This window comes from Pocillopora damicornis, chromosome 7 (genome assembly GCF_964200805.1).
Source record: "Pocillopora damicornis chromosome 7, jaPocDami1.2, whole genome shotgun sequence".
NCBI classification, from domain to species: Eukaryota; Metazoa; Cnidaria; class Anthozoa; order Scleractinia; family Pocilloporidae; genus Pocillopora; species Pocillopora damicornis.
In genome coordinates, this window is record NC_142676.1 from 17,346,879 (window position 1) to 17,363,888 (window position 17,010).

Below are 17,010 nucleotides of genomic sequence, written 5' to 3' on the forward strand. Positions count from 1 at the left end.
CATTATGTACAACAATCCTGAATGACCTTTACACTTCACTAGTGCTTCTCTTCACAAACACCTGCTCCAACTACTATACCTACTTCATCTCCTACATTTTGAACATTTCAAAAATTGTTTTATGAACAAATTTGCCATGTTATAAAGTAAGCAGTGATCCTAGCGAAGCATTTAAGTACCTTAGTCCTTGTGAAAGAGAGGCTGATGAGGGCTTCTCACAGTTATGCATCGAGTCCCTAATATTAAAATCTAGCAAAGCTGTACATATTTATCACTTAGGAGAAATTGCTAGAATCTCCCTGTCACTAAGTAAATACCATTTCTCCTCACAGTACGGATTTTTTAAAGCGAAATCAAGAAACCTAAACTTAAAGCTTAGTTTTACTAATGATCAAACTAACAAAGCCGAAGCTAATTTTCAATTATCAGTAAAGAGAAAACGGTTGATTGACTGAGTCAAGAAAATACCGCCCTACGACGAGAAAACATGTCATAGATTAACAGCGTACGGAGTTAATTAAACATCTCTGAATCTAAACACAAGCATTTTAACTTACGATTAGTCACTTGCTTGAAAATAATTTGCATAAATCAACCAATGGTGATCTCTGAATGCGTTTTCAAAGACGAATACGAAAAAAGGCCAACTTTTATGGACCTTTGACTTTTAAGATGTAAGTGTACTATCTATTTAACATTACATGATAAGATGAAAGTGCAGGTGAAAAGTGTTTGCAAAGAGACCGCATACTTACTTCAACTATTAAAATATGGATGCTGTGTATCTAAAGTTGCTTATGACGTCGCTCTTGTGCATGTCTACATTCTTCTGTGATTAAGGTCAGTGTAACTATTTGAGATATTTAACGTTTAGTTCAAGTTCAACTCCTAATTGGGCCAAACTTGGAGGCGCATGATGTCATTGTTAGTTGTTAGTCTTGCTCCGATGTTTTCTTGCTCTCAGTTGGCTGTGTTTCCTTTTCTGTGAAAGGAAATGAATTCGCAAAAAGTTACACGTCATATTTAGCTCCAAACCAATGCTGCGTTGTAGAAGCAGGAGAAAACGAGCAGCGATGATCCTGATTCATATAACGGTTGCTAAATTGTCCGAAATTTTTTTCACCGGAAACTCCACCTGGTTTTCCATCAAATTCACATCTGAATTCTGTGCTATTGTAACTCCTTATGTGCCAGGACACATCTTCCTTCTGTTTTGTGAAGGCAGTGCAATCAGAACAATTGATTCCTCGGATATTGACATATTCGTACATCTTGCAGATGTTCCAGGTACCAAAAATGTCATGACCTGCCAGCTTAGCGCGTGCGTAGTCCGTGTACTGCAGACCATCCGTAGAAAAGTTACAAGTTGCTCTCAGATGTGTGGAGTGATTAGCAAGATACTGCATCTGTGATAAGGATAGTCGGAACTAGTTCCAATTCACTTCCCCCACTTCAATATCAATCTCAAAGTTTTTGCCAAACCTAGTATAATTGAAGGCATTTCTCTTGGACAAGGATAACGATTGTATTAACGTCCATATAAAGCCCGGTTCAGACTGCAAGTCACAGTAAACAGAAAACCGTTCATTGTTTGAATAGTAGATGTCGTATTTTCCTGATGTCGAGGCACTGTTCTTAGCTATGTCTTTGCAGCTTCTCGGATGTTTCATCTCCTCACACCGCTGACCAGAGTATGTATTAGGGCAGGTACAGTTAAACCTGGTGCTATGAGTGTCACAAATCTCCTGACATACCCCTCCATTGAGACAACGATTGGTGTGGCAGCATCTGTTAATACAATGATGCTTCTCTGGTGCGTATTTGCCTCCACCCTACAGCAACATTGAAAGGATTTTTTAGTTCACTATGCTCATCGAATTGGGTTGGCATGTACTTTTTAGCAACAATCGAAAAATCTCACCGGAATGGGATCGAATCGATAACAAACAGTGCGAGCAAAGTACGAGTGCGTACAACACATAGCGTGGTGCCAGAATGGAGATGAAATGCCCATCACAAGGTAGATTTGAAATGTAGTAATACAGAAATGGTTAAGCCAATGATGTCTTTATGAAATTTGTAGTCACGCCTTTCCTGCCGTTCCCTTCGCATTACAACATGGCCGTTAAGAAAAAAGTATGCGAGAAAGAAGATGAACCCAATCCTCTCTTAGCCAAATCAGTTTGTTTTGGTTTTGTCTAGACCAATCATATCGCAGACAAAACGGTATGCACAAAATTGTCTTTGGCCCGGACTGACATATAACACACCTATTTTTTAAGGAGTACGGCAAAACTTGATCGTGTGGAAATACTTATTTTATTTACGAACTTGAACATCTTGGGATATTTACTTTGATTACGGAAGTTCATAAATAAATGAGTAAGGAATTAAATAATTAATCTTATCTCACCTTTACCGTGTAGCTTCTCACCAAATCATAATAATTTCCCCCTTGCCTCCATTTCATCGCCGCTGGCTCCATGTCTTTGTTAGCGTCGTTGAGCTCACAATTGTTTTCTTTGGACAGAGGGAAATAATTCATGGATACACATAGGCAGTCATCTTTGCACTTCAATTGACACTGGATGGCGTTTGGGACTGTCAATCTTTCAAACACGTGACCCTCAAGAATTTGGTCATGGATGACATCGTGATCGATAGCAAACTTAAAGTTTTGACAAGTTACTTTTTCCTGTGCCCCAGTAGAGAGGGTCAAACTGAATACAAACAGCACGACTTGGAGATATTGTACGATGCCCATAGCAATAGCACTGTCAATGTGAAGGAAAAAAAAATACACGACTATTTCATCTGGGGTAATCTGGAACGAAATAAAGAGATATTTGGGTCTCTTGCTTAAAAGCGACCATTATTGATGCATTTTTTTAAATTAACTACGAAATTGTTTTCCTTAAAGCATGAACCGTAACATTTATATTAATTGCAACGGAAAGAAAAGAATCGTTAGCAGTAAAATTGCCAAAATTTTAGTCGTTAGCCGCAAGAGATATTACCATATTGAGATCTTCTTCTGAGTCAATAAACGTTTTGAAAGACTGAAAAGAATTTATTCGTCTCGCTGTGAAGTCGATCTTCACTACAGAATCACTTATTTGCGGAATTTTGAAAAGAAGATTAGGCAAACATTCAAGCCCAAACGAAATTGCTCCTCGACGGTTTGTGTTAGGAATGCTCTACAAAAGGAGCCGTAAACGTTCCCTGCAATTTAGCCTAAGCTGAACACAGTTTATAGAGAATTGATTGTCAGCTCAAATGCTTAGCTGATTTCTCTTCATTGCTCAGGTTGCAATGGAGGGAGATATATTGGCAAATGGAACTGATATTAAAAAAATACACGAACCAGTAATTGCTGATTAAAAGTATGTCGGTCACAGTTGAATGCAAAGCTAACTGTCGAGGTATATCAAATCTCAGTGAAACAGCCGCTGCGAGGAGCCAAAATTTTAACCGTTAGCCGTAAGAGCCATTACCATGTTGGGACCTTCTTCTAAGTTAGTAAACGTTTTAGAAGACAGTAAGGAGTGTAGTTGTCTCGCTGTACAGAATCACCAATCTGCCGTAATCCGAAAATATGTTAGACAAAAACTTAAGCACAAAAGAAATTGCTCCTGAACAGTTTATGTTAGGAATGCTCCACAAAATAAGCTGTAAAAATGCACGGCAGTTTAGCTTAAGCTAAACACTCAGTTTAAATACCAAGCTGATTTCTCTTCACTGCGTAGGTTGCAATAAAGGGAGATATTCTGGACTATTCAGTCTTGATTTCATTTTAAGATTGGCAAATGGAATTGATATGAAAAATAAACGAAGCAGTTTCAATTGCTATACTGCAGTAATTGCCGATTAAAAGTATGTTGGTTAAAATTAGTTGAATGCAAAAATAAGGTCGAAGTATGTCAAATCTCAGTTAGACAGCCGCTGCGATGAACGTTATCAAAAAGTGTTTCATGATAGCATGTTTCTGTCTGACGTTCACGAATTAAATAAAATCGCCTAAGTTTGAGGAGTCTTTCTTGAAACGTAAAACTTTCAAGACTTTCGTGTGTGACCGTTAATTAAGAAAAAGCGTTTGAAATTAAGGAGAGATGTCAGAAGGTTTTGTGTTACAAAACCACAAAAAGAGAAACTCTACCTACCATCAATTGTTAAAAGATCCTTTTCCAACAATGCACTCGATGAGTATCTATCCTCGACGGAATATTCTCTAAGAATGATTTGCAATGTATTTTTCCCACATTGATATTTAAAGCGGATCGCAATTTATTGTTTACCACAATATTGGAAACATTGATGACACCTGTTAATGGCTCAAACTTATGGCTGGTTTCTTTTCTAGTTTTAAGAAAAAGTATCAAGTACACACCAGTCGGCTACAAATCAAACAAACCTAACAAACTCTTATAATATCCGTAGACTTAAAAAAACACATAAACTTGAGTAAGCAAAATAACCATTTGTACTCACTGGAAAGTTCTCTCTGTAGGGCCAGTTAATGATTATTTACCAAAGTCGAGGTGGATATTGATGGAGATTATCTCTATCATTTTCACCGACATTCACCCCAGGTAAACAATTATTTTAGTATATGCCTGACAGAAAAAAACAAAGTTATTTATTTCAGTCAATAAACTGAAGAGGAGTCTGAAATTAAACTCTCGACGTGATATTTGTCTCTACTGCTGAGTGGAGCTGATTAATCACTTCCTAGCTAGCCAATCAACGTGTACGAAAAGCACTATTTACCCGCGTGGGGAAAACTAAAATGAATTACTTACGTTCATGACTACAGGCTTATAGGATGTTTTAAAAGAGAATCGCAACGTTTTTCAAAATATTATGAGCTCTCGTCGTGTTCCATTGGGGAACATTTAGCAACCCTTTGTTTCGGTGACTATTGATGTTAAATGTTTCGAAAATTATAATTTTTGAACTAAATTTTGAATTGGTCGATTTCAGCTCCGTTTTTCGAAGAAAAATAAATTTTGAGCCTTATTCGGAGAAATGAAGAGCGTATTCTTTTTTCTACAAGTAACGAAGAAGAGCTACGTACACAAACGTGCTGGAAATTAGAAGCCTAGAATTTACTATAGCCTGTTTTATTTGGTTTTAATGATAAAATAGATACTGTTTTTTATAGAGTAGGTCACTTCAGGATACTATTCGAATAACTAAATGTTTTATTAATAAACTTTGGTCCAGACTAAACAAATCAACAGTTTATGTTAGGAATGCTCCACAAAATAAGCTGTAAAAATGCACGGCAGTTTAGCTTAAGCTAAACACTCAGTTTAAATACCAAGCTGATTTCTCTTCACTGCTTAGTTTGCAATAAAGGGAGGTATTCAATTGCTCTACTGCAGTAATTGCCGATTAAAAGTATGTTGGTTACAATTAGTTGAATGCAAAGCTAAGGCCGAAGTATGTCAAATCTCATTTAAACAGCCGCTGCGATGAACGTTATCAAAAAATGTTTCATGATAGCATGTTTCTGTCTGACGTTCATGTATTAGATAAAATCGCCTAAGTTTGAGGAGTCTTTCTTGAAACGTAAAACTTTCAAGACTTTTGTGTGTGACCGTTAATGAAAAAAAAGCGTTTGAAATTAAGGAGAGATGTAAGAAGATTTTGTGTCACAAAACCACAAAAAGAGAAACTCTACCTACCATCAATTATTAAAAGATCCTTTTCCAACAATGCACTCGATGAGTATCTATCCTCGACGGAATATTCTCTAAGAATGATTTGCAATATATTTTTCCCACATTAATATTTAAAGCGGATCGCAATTTATTGTTTACCGCAATATTTGAAACATTGATGAACGTATTAATGTAAGCTTTCTTTCCATCAGTGAATGAAAATATGTCAAGTCTTGCTACACCTGCTAATGGCTCAAACTTATGGCTGGTCTTTTCTAGTTTTAATAAAAAGTATCAAGTACACACCAGTCGGCTACAAATCAAACAAACCTAACAAACTCTTATAATAAAAAATAAATTTTGAGCCTTATTCGGAGAAATGAAGAGCGTATTCTTTTTTTTACAAGTAACGAAGAAGAGCTACGTACATAAACGTGCTGGAAATTAGAAGCCTAGAATTTACTATAGCCTGTTTTATTTGGTTTTAATGATAAAATAGATACTGTTTTTTATAGAGTAGGTCACTTCAGGATATTATTTGAATAACTAAATGTTTTATTAATAAACTTTGGTCCAGACTAAACAAATCAAGGTAACTGTACAAAACATGGTGTTCTTCGAAGAAATATCCCTATGCAAGCCACCTTTACAAAGACCAAGCAAAAGTTTACATAAATGCAAAGCTAGATATTCGTAATATTATGAAAATATGTTCATCTTGTATGGGTTTTGTTTTCTATGGCATTTGAAGTTCTTCAAATGCAGACTGTACTGTTGTGCCTATATTATTGAAATGCCAGCTGCCGTGTTCCCACAGAAATCAAAACAAACTGCGCCTCGTAACTTAAAAGACATTGAGGTAAATTTTCAAATAACCAAGATTGATGCACCAATTGCCTAGAGACACACAGGTGAAAATGAGGTTTTGAAAGACTCACCGGGGAAAAACAAGGCTAAAAACCTTTTCGAAGAAATGCTTGCTAATAATTGTTCAAATTTTGCTGTTGGACGGCTTCATTCTTTTTCTCTGGTTTTTAGCGTCTACTTTTTGCCTTCTGAGATATAATCATGATGCAGTAAATAACTTTTAATCGATACAAGGCAAATGCACCCTAAATTAAATGAGAGAAAATATATTCATTAATAGGTAGCCATTCCATGCAGTATTCGTCTTGGGAATAATACTTCCGTTCGAGAGACTGTCTATTCATTGTATTGTAAGTGAATTTGACATTTCCCACGGCCTGGAAAAGGAGCCTCCTTCTCTATCTCATAATGTTCTCTTGTTATTTATCAAAACTTTTCCTCTCAATTTTTAAATTTTTACGGATAAATGGAAATGTCGTGGATTTGCCAAAACCTAGAACATCATCCGAACTTCATAAGCTATTTACACTTTTCATTTCAGCTTTTGAAACATGTATGGGTAGACATATCATAAAGTTTTTAAGGTATGGTGGCATCAAGAGTGCCTTAATAGAGATAAAGCCACGCTATATAATGGGAGAAAAGCACATTTGGACCATTTGCCAAAAATGCAATGTCCTTTCAGCTTGGCACATGCATTATCCATATGTTGTTGACCTTCTGTGATAAAGTTACAAGTTACTCTCAGGTGTGTGAAGTGATCAGCAAGAGACTGCATCTGTGTTAAAGGCAGCCTGTATGATGCCCAATCCACTACGTTGTTATTTTGACACAAAAGGAATCTAGATACTTCTCACACCGCTGACCAGTAAAATACGCATGACAGGTGCAGTTAAGGTGGTGTTTTGAGGGTCGCAAATCTCCTAATAAACCCCTCCATTGAGACAAGGATTAGAGAGGCAGCATCTATTAACATAGCAATTCTCTTTCGCGCTGAATTTATCTCCACCCTACAGGAATATAACAGGTTGCTCACATAACATATTTAGAAACTGTTTTGAAGGAGTACTGGAACACTTGAACAGCTTGGGATACTTACTTCATTTACGAAAGTTCATAAATAAATGAATAAGGAATTAAATGAACAATGTTATCTCACATTCACCCTGTAGCTTCTCACCAAATCATAATAATTTCATCCTCACCTCCATTTCATTACCGCTGGATCCATGTCTTCGTCAGCGACGTTAAGTTCACAGCTATTTTCTATGGAGTGAGGGAAACAGTCCATGGATACATACAGGCATTCATCTCTGCACTTCACGTGACACTGGGTGGCGCTGTGGGCTGTCAATCATTGAAACACGTGACCCTCAAGAATGTGGTTACGGACGACATCGTCATCGATAGCAAACTTGAAGAGTTGAGAAATTACTGCTTTTTGCGGCACAGTGGAGAAGGTCAAATTTAATACAAACAGCATGACATGGAGATATTGTACGATGCCCATAGCAATGGCACTATATTAATGTGAAGAAAAAAAGATACATGATTATTTCATCAGATAAGCATTAGGTAATTTGAAACGAAATGAGTAGATGTTTGGGTCTCTTACCTTAAAGCGACCTCCATTCATAAAATTTCTTGAGATAGAACATTTGCTCATTTGTGGAAAATACATTGATGCATGTTTTTAAATTATCAAGGAAGTTGTTTTCCTTAAAGCATTAACCGCAACATTTTTTTTCAATTGCAACGGAAAGAGAAAAATTGCCAAATTTTAGTCATTGGCCGTAAGAGCCATCACCATGTCGAGACCTTCTGGGTCAGTAAACGTTTTGGAAGACAGTGAGGAGTGTATTCGTCTCGCTTTGAAGTCGATCTTCTCTACAGAATCACTTATTTGCGGAATTTCGAAAAGAAGATTGGGCAAACATTCAAACCCAAACGAAATTGCTTCTCGACAGTTTCTGTGAGGAATGCTCCACAGAAGGAGCCCGGCGTAACTGACGAACCCTGCAGTTTAGCCCAAGCTGAACACAGTTTACAAATAATTGATTGTCAGCTCAAATGTAAAGCTCATTTCTCTTCATTGCCCAGGTTGCAATGGAGGGAGATATATTGGCAAATGGAACTGATATAAAACGTAAACGAATCGGTAATTGCTGATTAAAAGTATATCAGTTACAGTAACTTGAACGCAAAGCTAAATGTCGAAGTATATCAAATCTCAGTGAAACAGCCACTGCGATGAACTTTATCAAAAACTGACGTTCATGTATCAAGTTTGAGGAGTGTTACTTGAAACGTAAAACTTTCAAGAGTTTCCTTTGTGTCCTTAATTAACAAAAGTAGCGTTTTGAAAATAAGGGAGATCTCAGAAAGTTTTGTGTTACAAAACCAAAACAAGAGAAACTCTACCCAGCATCAATTGTTAGAGATCCTCCTTCAGCAACCGCACTTATGAGTCTCTGCACTCTACAAAATCAACTCAAAAAATTATTTGGAATGTGTTATTCACACTTTAATATTTGAAGAGGGTCGCATTATATTATTTACCGTAGGAGTATAGGATGGAGAATATTAATGAAAGCTCTTAAAGTGTTTTATTAGCATCTTATTAGATAGCGTGCAAAAGGAGATCCTGTGCAGCTAGTTTGTTTCTATACTACGTGTATCCGGCCCGTGTCTTAATATGCTTGCCAAGTTTTCCACAATGGTCTACCTGAGTATCTCTCTGAAGAGCTAGAGAATATTCAGCGCCGTGCAATAATTTTCCCAGTCTTAAGCTACCAAGAAGCTCTCAAAGAGTGCAATATTGCCACCCTCTACCAACGGCGCCAATTGCTGACAGAGCGCCTTTCCAGTGAGATCAAAGACAACACCTGCCACAAATTACATGGCCTTTTGCCGTCATGTTATCTTACTACCGTAACCTTAAGGAGAACGCGCTTTTAACGTACCTTTTTGCAGAACAAATAGACTGAAGAATAGTTTTATCATGTACAAGGCGGCTATTTCCTAATGGCTTTATCATGTGTGATGCGAATTTTAATATACATATATAGTATTTTTTAGGCTTATTTTATTTTATTTTTTATTCTTTTTGTATCTAGTATTAAGTAAACATTTGTACAGTCCGTAATAATTTTTATCCATGTTTTGAAAGTCACTGTGACGATTCTGTGTACAAAATCAAAAGCAAATATCTGCAGTGTGAATGAAAATCGATAGCCTGTGGATCGTAGTAGCACCGATAGGTGAGACTTGTTTACAATCAGGTGTTTCGAATATATTCCAGTCAAGGTTAAATTGACTTATCAAGATTGTCGCAGTTATTTAAGTTCTACATTAGCGTGATTATTGCATCAGTCAACTGCTGCTCGGAAGAGGAGTCAACGCCCAGAACCTTCTAAGCTTGCATGTGGAAATGGGCACCGAAGGCTATTTTTCTTTTATCAGCGCCACGTTGTAATTGATAAGAGATGGAAAGTTTTACGTTCGTTACTCGCTCAACTTATCCATGTTTTCAAACTAGAACGAATAATTGGTCTGGTTATTATTTGTCCAACTTGCTTTAATCAACCCAGTTTGCTATTGATATTTCACTAAGAGTTTCAATCGCCCAACGATGTATAAAGTTTCACTCATAAATTTAGAAAAATGCATGAAAAAATGGTAAGATGTGCTAATAAGGGACAAAGATGATAATATGGGACACTTGTCATCATTGGTACTTCTTTAAATTATGTAAAGTTGTCATTATTTAAAACAGGAACCGAATGATATGAATTATCCAAGACCGCACGTCATCCATTCACAGTTTAAAAGCGTCAACTAGAGAAGGAGAGATTAAGGTCAGACTTCACATTTGGAGAGTCTACTAGTCATCAAAACTAGAAGTAATAATAATAACATCGAAATAGAACATAATCCGAAGCAATTTTACTATTTCTCCAGGCATTATTGTTGATGTTAAGTTGTTTTTTTTTTCCTGCAGTCATTCACCCCATACGAACACTCACAGCTAGGCCTTAAAATGAGCGTGCGTGAAGTTGCTTGTGCATCAAAATACGGCAGAACTCGTAAAAATACTCAGCGATGCTACAAACCAAAACGTCTAATAAGATATATTCATCCAAAAAAAAATACTAAAGAAATAATAAAATAACTTCCTATAACTTCAAGCTTTGACACAAACAAAACGAACAGATCCACAATAGTAGAATAAAAATTTCTAAATCATTGAATAACTGAGGAGGGTTGTCCAATACACCCAAACCGCTGCGAATCGTCAAACCGGAAATCGATTCGCGGCTAAGTGGTGTTGTGATACTGGAGTTCTGAGCAACCATCTCTTAAAACATGGAAACGCATACCGGAAGTCAATTTGTAAGAGACTTAGAAAATATTCCGCAAGTGTCTGCGATAGGGGGTTGAAGGTGTTGTCGAATCGACTCGAATCGAACGACCGTCATACCGGATGTCGATTTGCAAGACCCTTAGAAAATATTCCGTAAGTGTCTGTGAAGGGGGGTTGTAGATGTTGTCAAATCGACACGATTTGACTTGAATCGAACGACTCGTCACCACAAATGACGACCCGTCATACTGGATGTTCATTTGCATCCGGTATGACAGATTGTCATTTGCTGTGAGGAGTCGTTTGATTTGAGTCGAATCGTGTCGAATCGTGTCGAATCGTCAACATTTGCTACACTGTATAGTTTATAATATTCTGACGATAGACTTCCGGTCGTCTCACGCTTTAAGAAGGTGGAAGGTTCATGTTGTCACGTTCTCGTACCATGCCACTCATTTTCACTCATTGCTCACATGCGCGCCCCTCGACTTCCGGTATGTTAAGGCACGATTCGACTTCCAGTGTGACGATTCGTCAAGGACCGTTGACTAATCGCAACGGTTTGGATGTATAAGACATGTATGTTTGTGGTAAGATCTGTCTCGAAAGGGAGCTTTCTTAAATGACAATTTTGACTGAAGCCGGTTGGCGAGAAAGAGAGAGCATTTTTATGATTAAACCTCTTTTCAAATCCTTCGACCAGGTACATAGTGGACCCGTCCTCTTAATAACAGATACAAAGTGAGCCGTTTTTGACTCCAAAGATGTAAATATTTCTTTGTGCAAAAATATGAAAGTGGACTTCTATCATCCTGCTGACTCCTGAGATGTATTTACAAGGCTGATGAAAGAGATAGGTTTTCGAGTGATTTAACTGCAGATGTCTCTTTCGCCCTCAATACAAATATCAAACTAGTATCTGAGATTACGTAAATTGATGAAACAGCATTCAGGCGATTAAATGAAAGGTGATGCTGCCCCTTCCTATAGTTATCAAGTTGTCTACAAACAAACTTAGTGCAACTATGCAATTCAGTCTTCGTCTTAAGCTATGCAGCTTAGTTGCATAGCAACTAAGACCCCAGTTGGTCTATACCCTTGGTTGCTCTAACTCCTGAAGATAATATATTTAAAATTTTTAGCCTTTTTAGTTGAATTTAGGATCATGTTATATCAATTGCATGTGTATGTTACAGATATAAGTTTATATAAAGGTTCGTAAGGCGTATTTGAACATATTCGTATGATAGCTTACGCATACAAGCCATGAATCATTACTTAACTACTACTACAGAGCAATTTTGTTCCTGATTTCAAAAGGGAACTACGATTGCATTAGCTTTGCATTTTTGGTATAGAGAATTCGGGCTAATCTCCTACCTAAGCAATGCACAGCTAAAAACAATCTCAGATTACAACGATTTGCTTGTTTCTCTTTGAATTCCTAATGGTTCCTGTAATATCGTATTTTGTTCTGATTAGCTGTCTATACTGTTTCGGTTTGACAATAATCGTTGAAAAATCGTTCTATCAACGTCATGAAATCAAACATCTTATGGGAAGCGGCTGTAACGAGACTCAAAATCAATTCCTTCGATTTCAAAAAAAAAGGTTTCCGAGAAACCAAAGGCCTATGCTGATAAAAATAAAACAAATAAAAAAGCAGCCACAACCAATAAAAGACAGAATCCTTAAAGAAAAAAAAACCCTTATCTAATACTCACAACTCGTTCTAGTTTTAGTAGATTATTGGAACTTAGAATAACCTATTCATGTTTAACCCCAAACCAGTATTGTGTTGTAGAAGGATCCAAAGAGGAGCAGCGGTGATTCGTATTTATCGCTCCGGAACGATACCGTCCAAAATTATTTTCGTTGTCAACTGCTTCTGGTGACCCATCAAAATCGCATTCGTTTTCCTTGCTTTTGAAACTGTTCACGAACCAAGCACCATTAAGATCCATTCTCGTGTAGGCGGTGCAATCAGAGCAGTTAATTCCACGGATGTTAATACACTCAAACAGTTTGCAATCTCCACCCCAGTCACCGAATATGTCATGACCTGCCAGAACTGCGCGTGCGTAGTCCGTATACTGCAGGCCGTCTGCAGGTAAGTTGCATGTTACTCTCATATTGTGGCGTGATTTGAGAGAGACTGCATTTGTGATAAGGAAAGGCGGTAAGAGTTCCAGTCCAGTTCATTAACCCATTAACCCATTAACCTAACCCATTCACAGGAAAATTCGTGCCAAACCCCTTATCCTTATATGTGGCCTTATTGGCGATGGAGAACGACTGTATCGATCCCCATACAAAGCCAGGTTCTGACTGCAAGTCACAGTAAACAGAAAACGGTTTATTGGCTGAATCAAAAATATCGTATTTTCCTGATTGTGAGGCTCCGTTGTCAGCGATATCTTTGCAGTTTCTTTGATGTGTAGTCTGACCACAAGGCTTACCAGTGTATTTGTAAGAACAGGTGCAGTTTAACCTGGGGCTGCGATTGTCACAAATCTCCTGACATACCCCCCCCCCCCCCGTTGAGGCAGGGATTCTGGTTGCAGCATCTATCAACGCAGCGATGTATCCCTGGAATGTAGCTTCCTCCACCCTAATTGAAAATGAACCTTTTTTCCCTTAAACTATTCCTTGCTTAAGGTTAAGTCAAGCGGTGCAGATATTCGGAAATAAATTTATAGGGGGGAGGGGGGACGTACAAAAAAGAATTGGTCTTAGCTTGCGTATATCAAATTATGGATGCACGCGGGAGCTAAGTTTTGAAGAGCACGAGAGAAGCGTAAGGGTTGCTTGAGTGCTCTTCAAACTCCCAAGTGCATCCAAAACTCGAGGTATATGTAAAGCATGAACAAATTTCGCTATAACATAGCATGCAAGTTGTGCTTGAAAAAAAAGAGTTCATTACAACTTTGTCGGTTTGTATAGGTAATCACATGAGGCCAAGTACTATTAAGGATTAATTGCACGAGGGTTTTTAAAATTTTCCAAAATTGCCCGAGTCGCGAAGCGACTCGTACTATTAATCCTTAATAGTACGAGGTCTCATGGGATTACTTGTTTATCAATAAAGGGAAAAATTATGCAACAGATTAGCCAATCATTAACAGGTAATCATGCCCTCTCTTGATTACTAAAAATGCCCTCGATTAAGAAAAAATGCCCTCTCTCTCAACCAATCAGCACTCAGTAATTTTGCCCTTTATTGATAAACCAGGTAATAGTGTTCTACCCGAAAACTATGAATTAGTGACAAGGTAAAAATGACCAAGAAATATTTTGAGACCAAATCTTTATTCAAAGAATTGTAAATTTTCTGCTCAAAAGCAGAAACGAACGAATTTCTTGCATTCAACATGCTTCAATCGTTGTTTACTAGAATTCAACGCCAGAAATTTGCACATGTTTCTGTTAGAGATTTTGAAAATTCTGAAATTGTACGGTTTTAAAATTAAAATCTGCTATTTAACAATACTTTTAGGATATATCAACACTTACAACTGATATGAACCGTTCAAAACACGAAGCAAAAGCCTATAAATTTCTCGCATTTACGAGACACGTGTGGTAGATTTACGCTGCTTGAAATGCCGCTGTTTACTAAAATTTACTACCCGAAAATTGCTTAGCTTTGAACTAAAAATTCTGAAAATCGTACGATTTTTAAAACAAAATATTCTATTGAACAAAACTTTGGTACATGTCACTGCTTCACAATAATATTTTCCGCTCTAAAGATGAGTCCCCAGCGTCGCAAAGCCTCAGTTGAAGTCAGAACTCAGTTCTGTTTCCAGCCATAATTCTCATCGCGTTTGTAAATAAAATATTTTCAACTCCAAAACTAATTACGTCGCTCGAAGAGCTACTTGCTCATTGTTTTTTTCGAAACGAGTCTTATTCAGCATATTTTGTTTTCCTTTTGAGCTACAAAAGTCTATCTCAATCGGGATAGAACGGAAAAACAATCTTCAGTGATAGTTTTGAATTCTCGGGGCTAAACTAGACGGGACTTTTAGCTGAAGTGAAACTGCACACTTCATGTTATGGATGTAATGACGAGCACTAATTATAAATTAAGTATTTTGTTATATATTTAGACTTTCCCTCAGACAATCATATGGCAAAAACATGCTGTTGTATTCGGCGCGCGGGCAACAACTGCGCAATTGTATCCTGGTCGGGATACATTTGAATTTTATTGGGGGCATGTGACTAAGAATTAGCTAAATACAATCCTCGTTTGTTGAGTGAAAGTCTAGGTATATAACAAGGATTTTTATTACGGTACTTCCCTTACGATATAGGTAGGCCTTGCACACGCGCTATGTTGTGATAAAAATGTAAGTGAGAAGAAAAACTAAGACAATTCTATCAACAACTCACGATTCTATCTCTCACCTTCACCGAGTAGCTTCTCACCAAATCATAGTAATTTCCTCCTTCACTCCATTTCATCGCCGCTGGCTTCATGTCTTTGTTAGCATCGTTGAGCTCGCAGTTATTTTCTTTGGACAGAGGGAAATAATTCATGGATACACACAGGCAGTAATCTTTGCACTTCATGTGACAATGGGTGGCGCTGTGCATTGTCAATTTTTGAAAAACGTGACCCTCAAGAATGTGATTATAGACGACATCCTCATCGATAACAAACTTGAAGTTTTGACAATTTACTGTTGGCTGCGCCTGTTTGGTGTGAGTGAGCTGAGATACCAACAACATCGCATTCAGATAGCGAAGACCACTCATGGTGGACCTTAAAAACGTACAAATGAGATGGATATCTTCATTCCATAATTATACCGAGGCATTTGAAGTTTAGTTAGTAGGCAAAAAATCGTGAATAGGTACGTGATCGTACTGTGGTGTAAACGCGACTCGACCTCAGGTTATGATCAAGATCTTAACAAGCGCCTTACAGTTTGCTCTTCTTTTGACGCAAAAGTGATTACGTAATGCTTATTGAGAAAGGGACCATCGTTCTCCCGGATCGAATATCTCGGTGACTGATTAAATAACTAATATTGAAAATTAGCCGAGATTGAAAAGAGAATCTGAGGTACAGTGTGCATGGCGCGCTAGATATATTTTGCCGTGTCGATAGTAGAAAAAAGTAACTTTAAACTTATCGAAAAGGTCATGCCGCATGTTTAATTTTATTCAATCAACGGAGTAGAAACAAATTGCATGTTGCCTCCCTTCAGTAGTTCAGTAACAAAGTTTTGCTTTTAACTGAGTACCATCTCACTGCACTAACCTTAACATGTCCATTGTTTTATGGCTTCAGTAAAATCCTTCGAGAAAGATTTGCGGGCGAACAGATGTTGTTGAAACTATATGTATATCCGATAATATCGATGCACCTTTATACTTGAAAAATAATAGAAAAAACGATAATGAATCAATTAAGATCATTGGCTCTGTTTAAGACGTTACCTTGAAGTCATCCGAAATAAACAATGGATAAGATGTTGCAATACTGTTGACACAGAATTCAACGGAGAGTATTTCACAACTAAAAATTCGCATTAAATTACTGAAATCCGTCACATTTACAGCGGTGATCAAAATTTGATTAACCTTTTTAAATGTCGGGAACTTTTAACATTTCATGTGAAAAGTCCTCAACTTTTCTGGGACAGTTAACAAAGTGTCCCTCTCACCATTAGCTTTCTTTTGGCTCATATTAACAATGTTTGTTTTTCCGAAGTCATTAACCACGGACCAGGATGTTGAAGTCCTAAATGTAATAACTGTCCTAAATGTAATAACTGTCCTAAATGTAATAAAGTCCTAAATGTAATAACATTTGGTCCTAAATGTAATAAAGCCCTAAATGTAATAACATTAGGTCCTAAATGTAATAAGCCTCCAATCGTTTAACTGTGCTAACATTGAGATGTTAAAGTGACAGCAGTTGCACCAAAGAATCCTCTGACCTGTATTCATGGCATATTGCGGGCTCGCTGATATTAATCAGGGTCTTTTTATTTGCTAAAGACGTAGGTTGAGAAGCATTGGCTACAAAACCTTATACTAATGTGCTTTTGGCATCAAATTGACGGACGCAAAAGCAATGACAACGCTGATCAATAGCTCTCT

The 17,010-nt window shown here is 37.4% G+C and overlaps 1 pseudogene; it reads right to left on the reverse strand.

Annotated features, from left to right (window-relative positions):
- Positions 1 to 1,010: 1,010 nt before the first annotated feature.
- Positions 1,011 to 15,657, reverse strand: LOC149042900 (uncharacterized; annotated as a pseudogene).
- Positions 15,658 to 17,010: the final 1,353 nt, after the last annotated feature.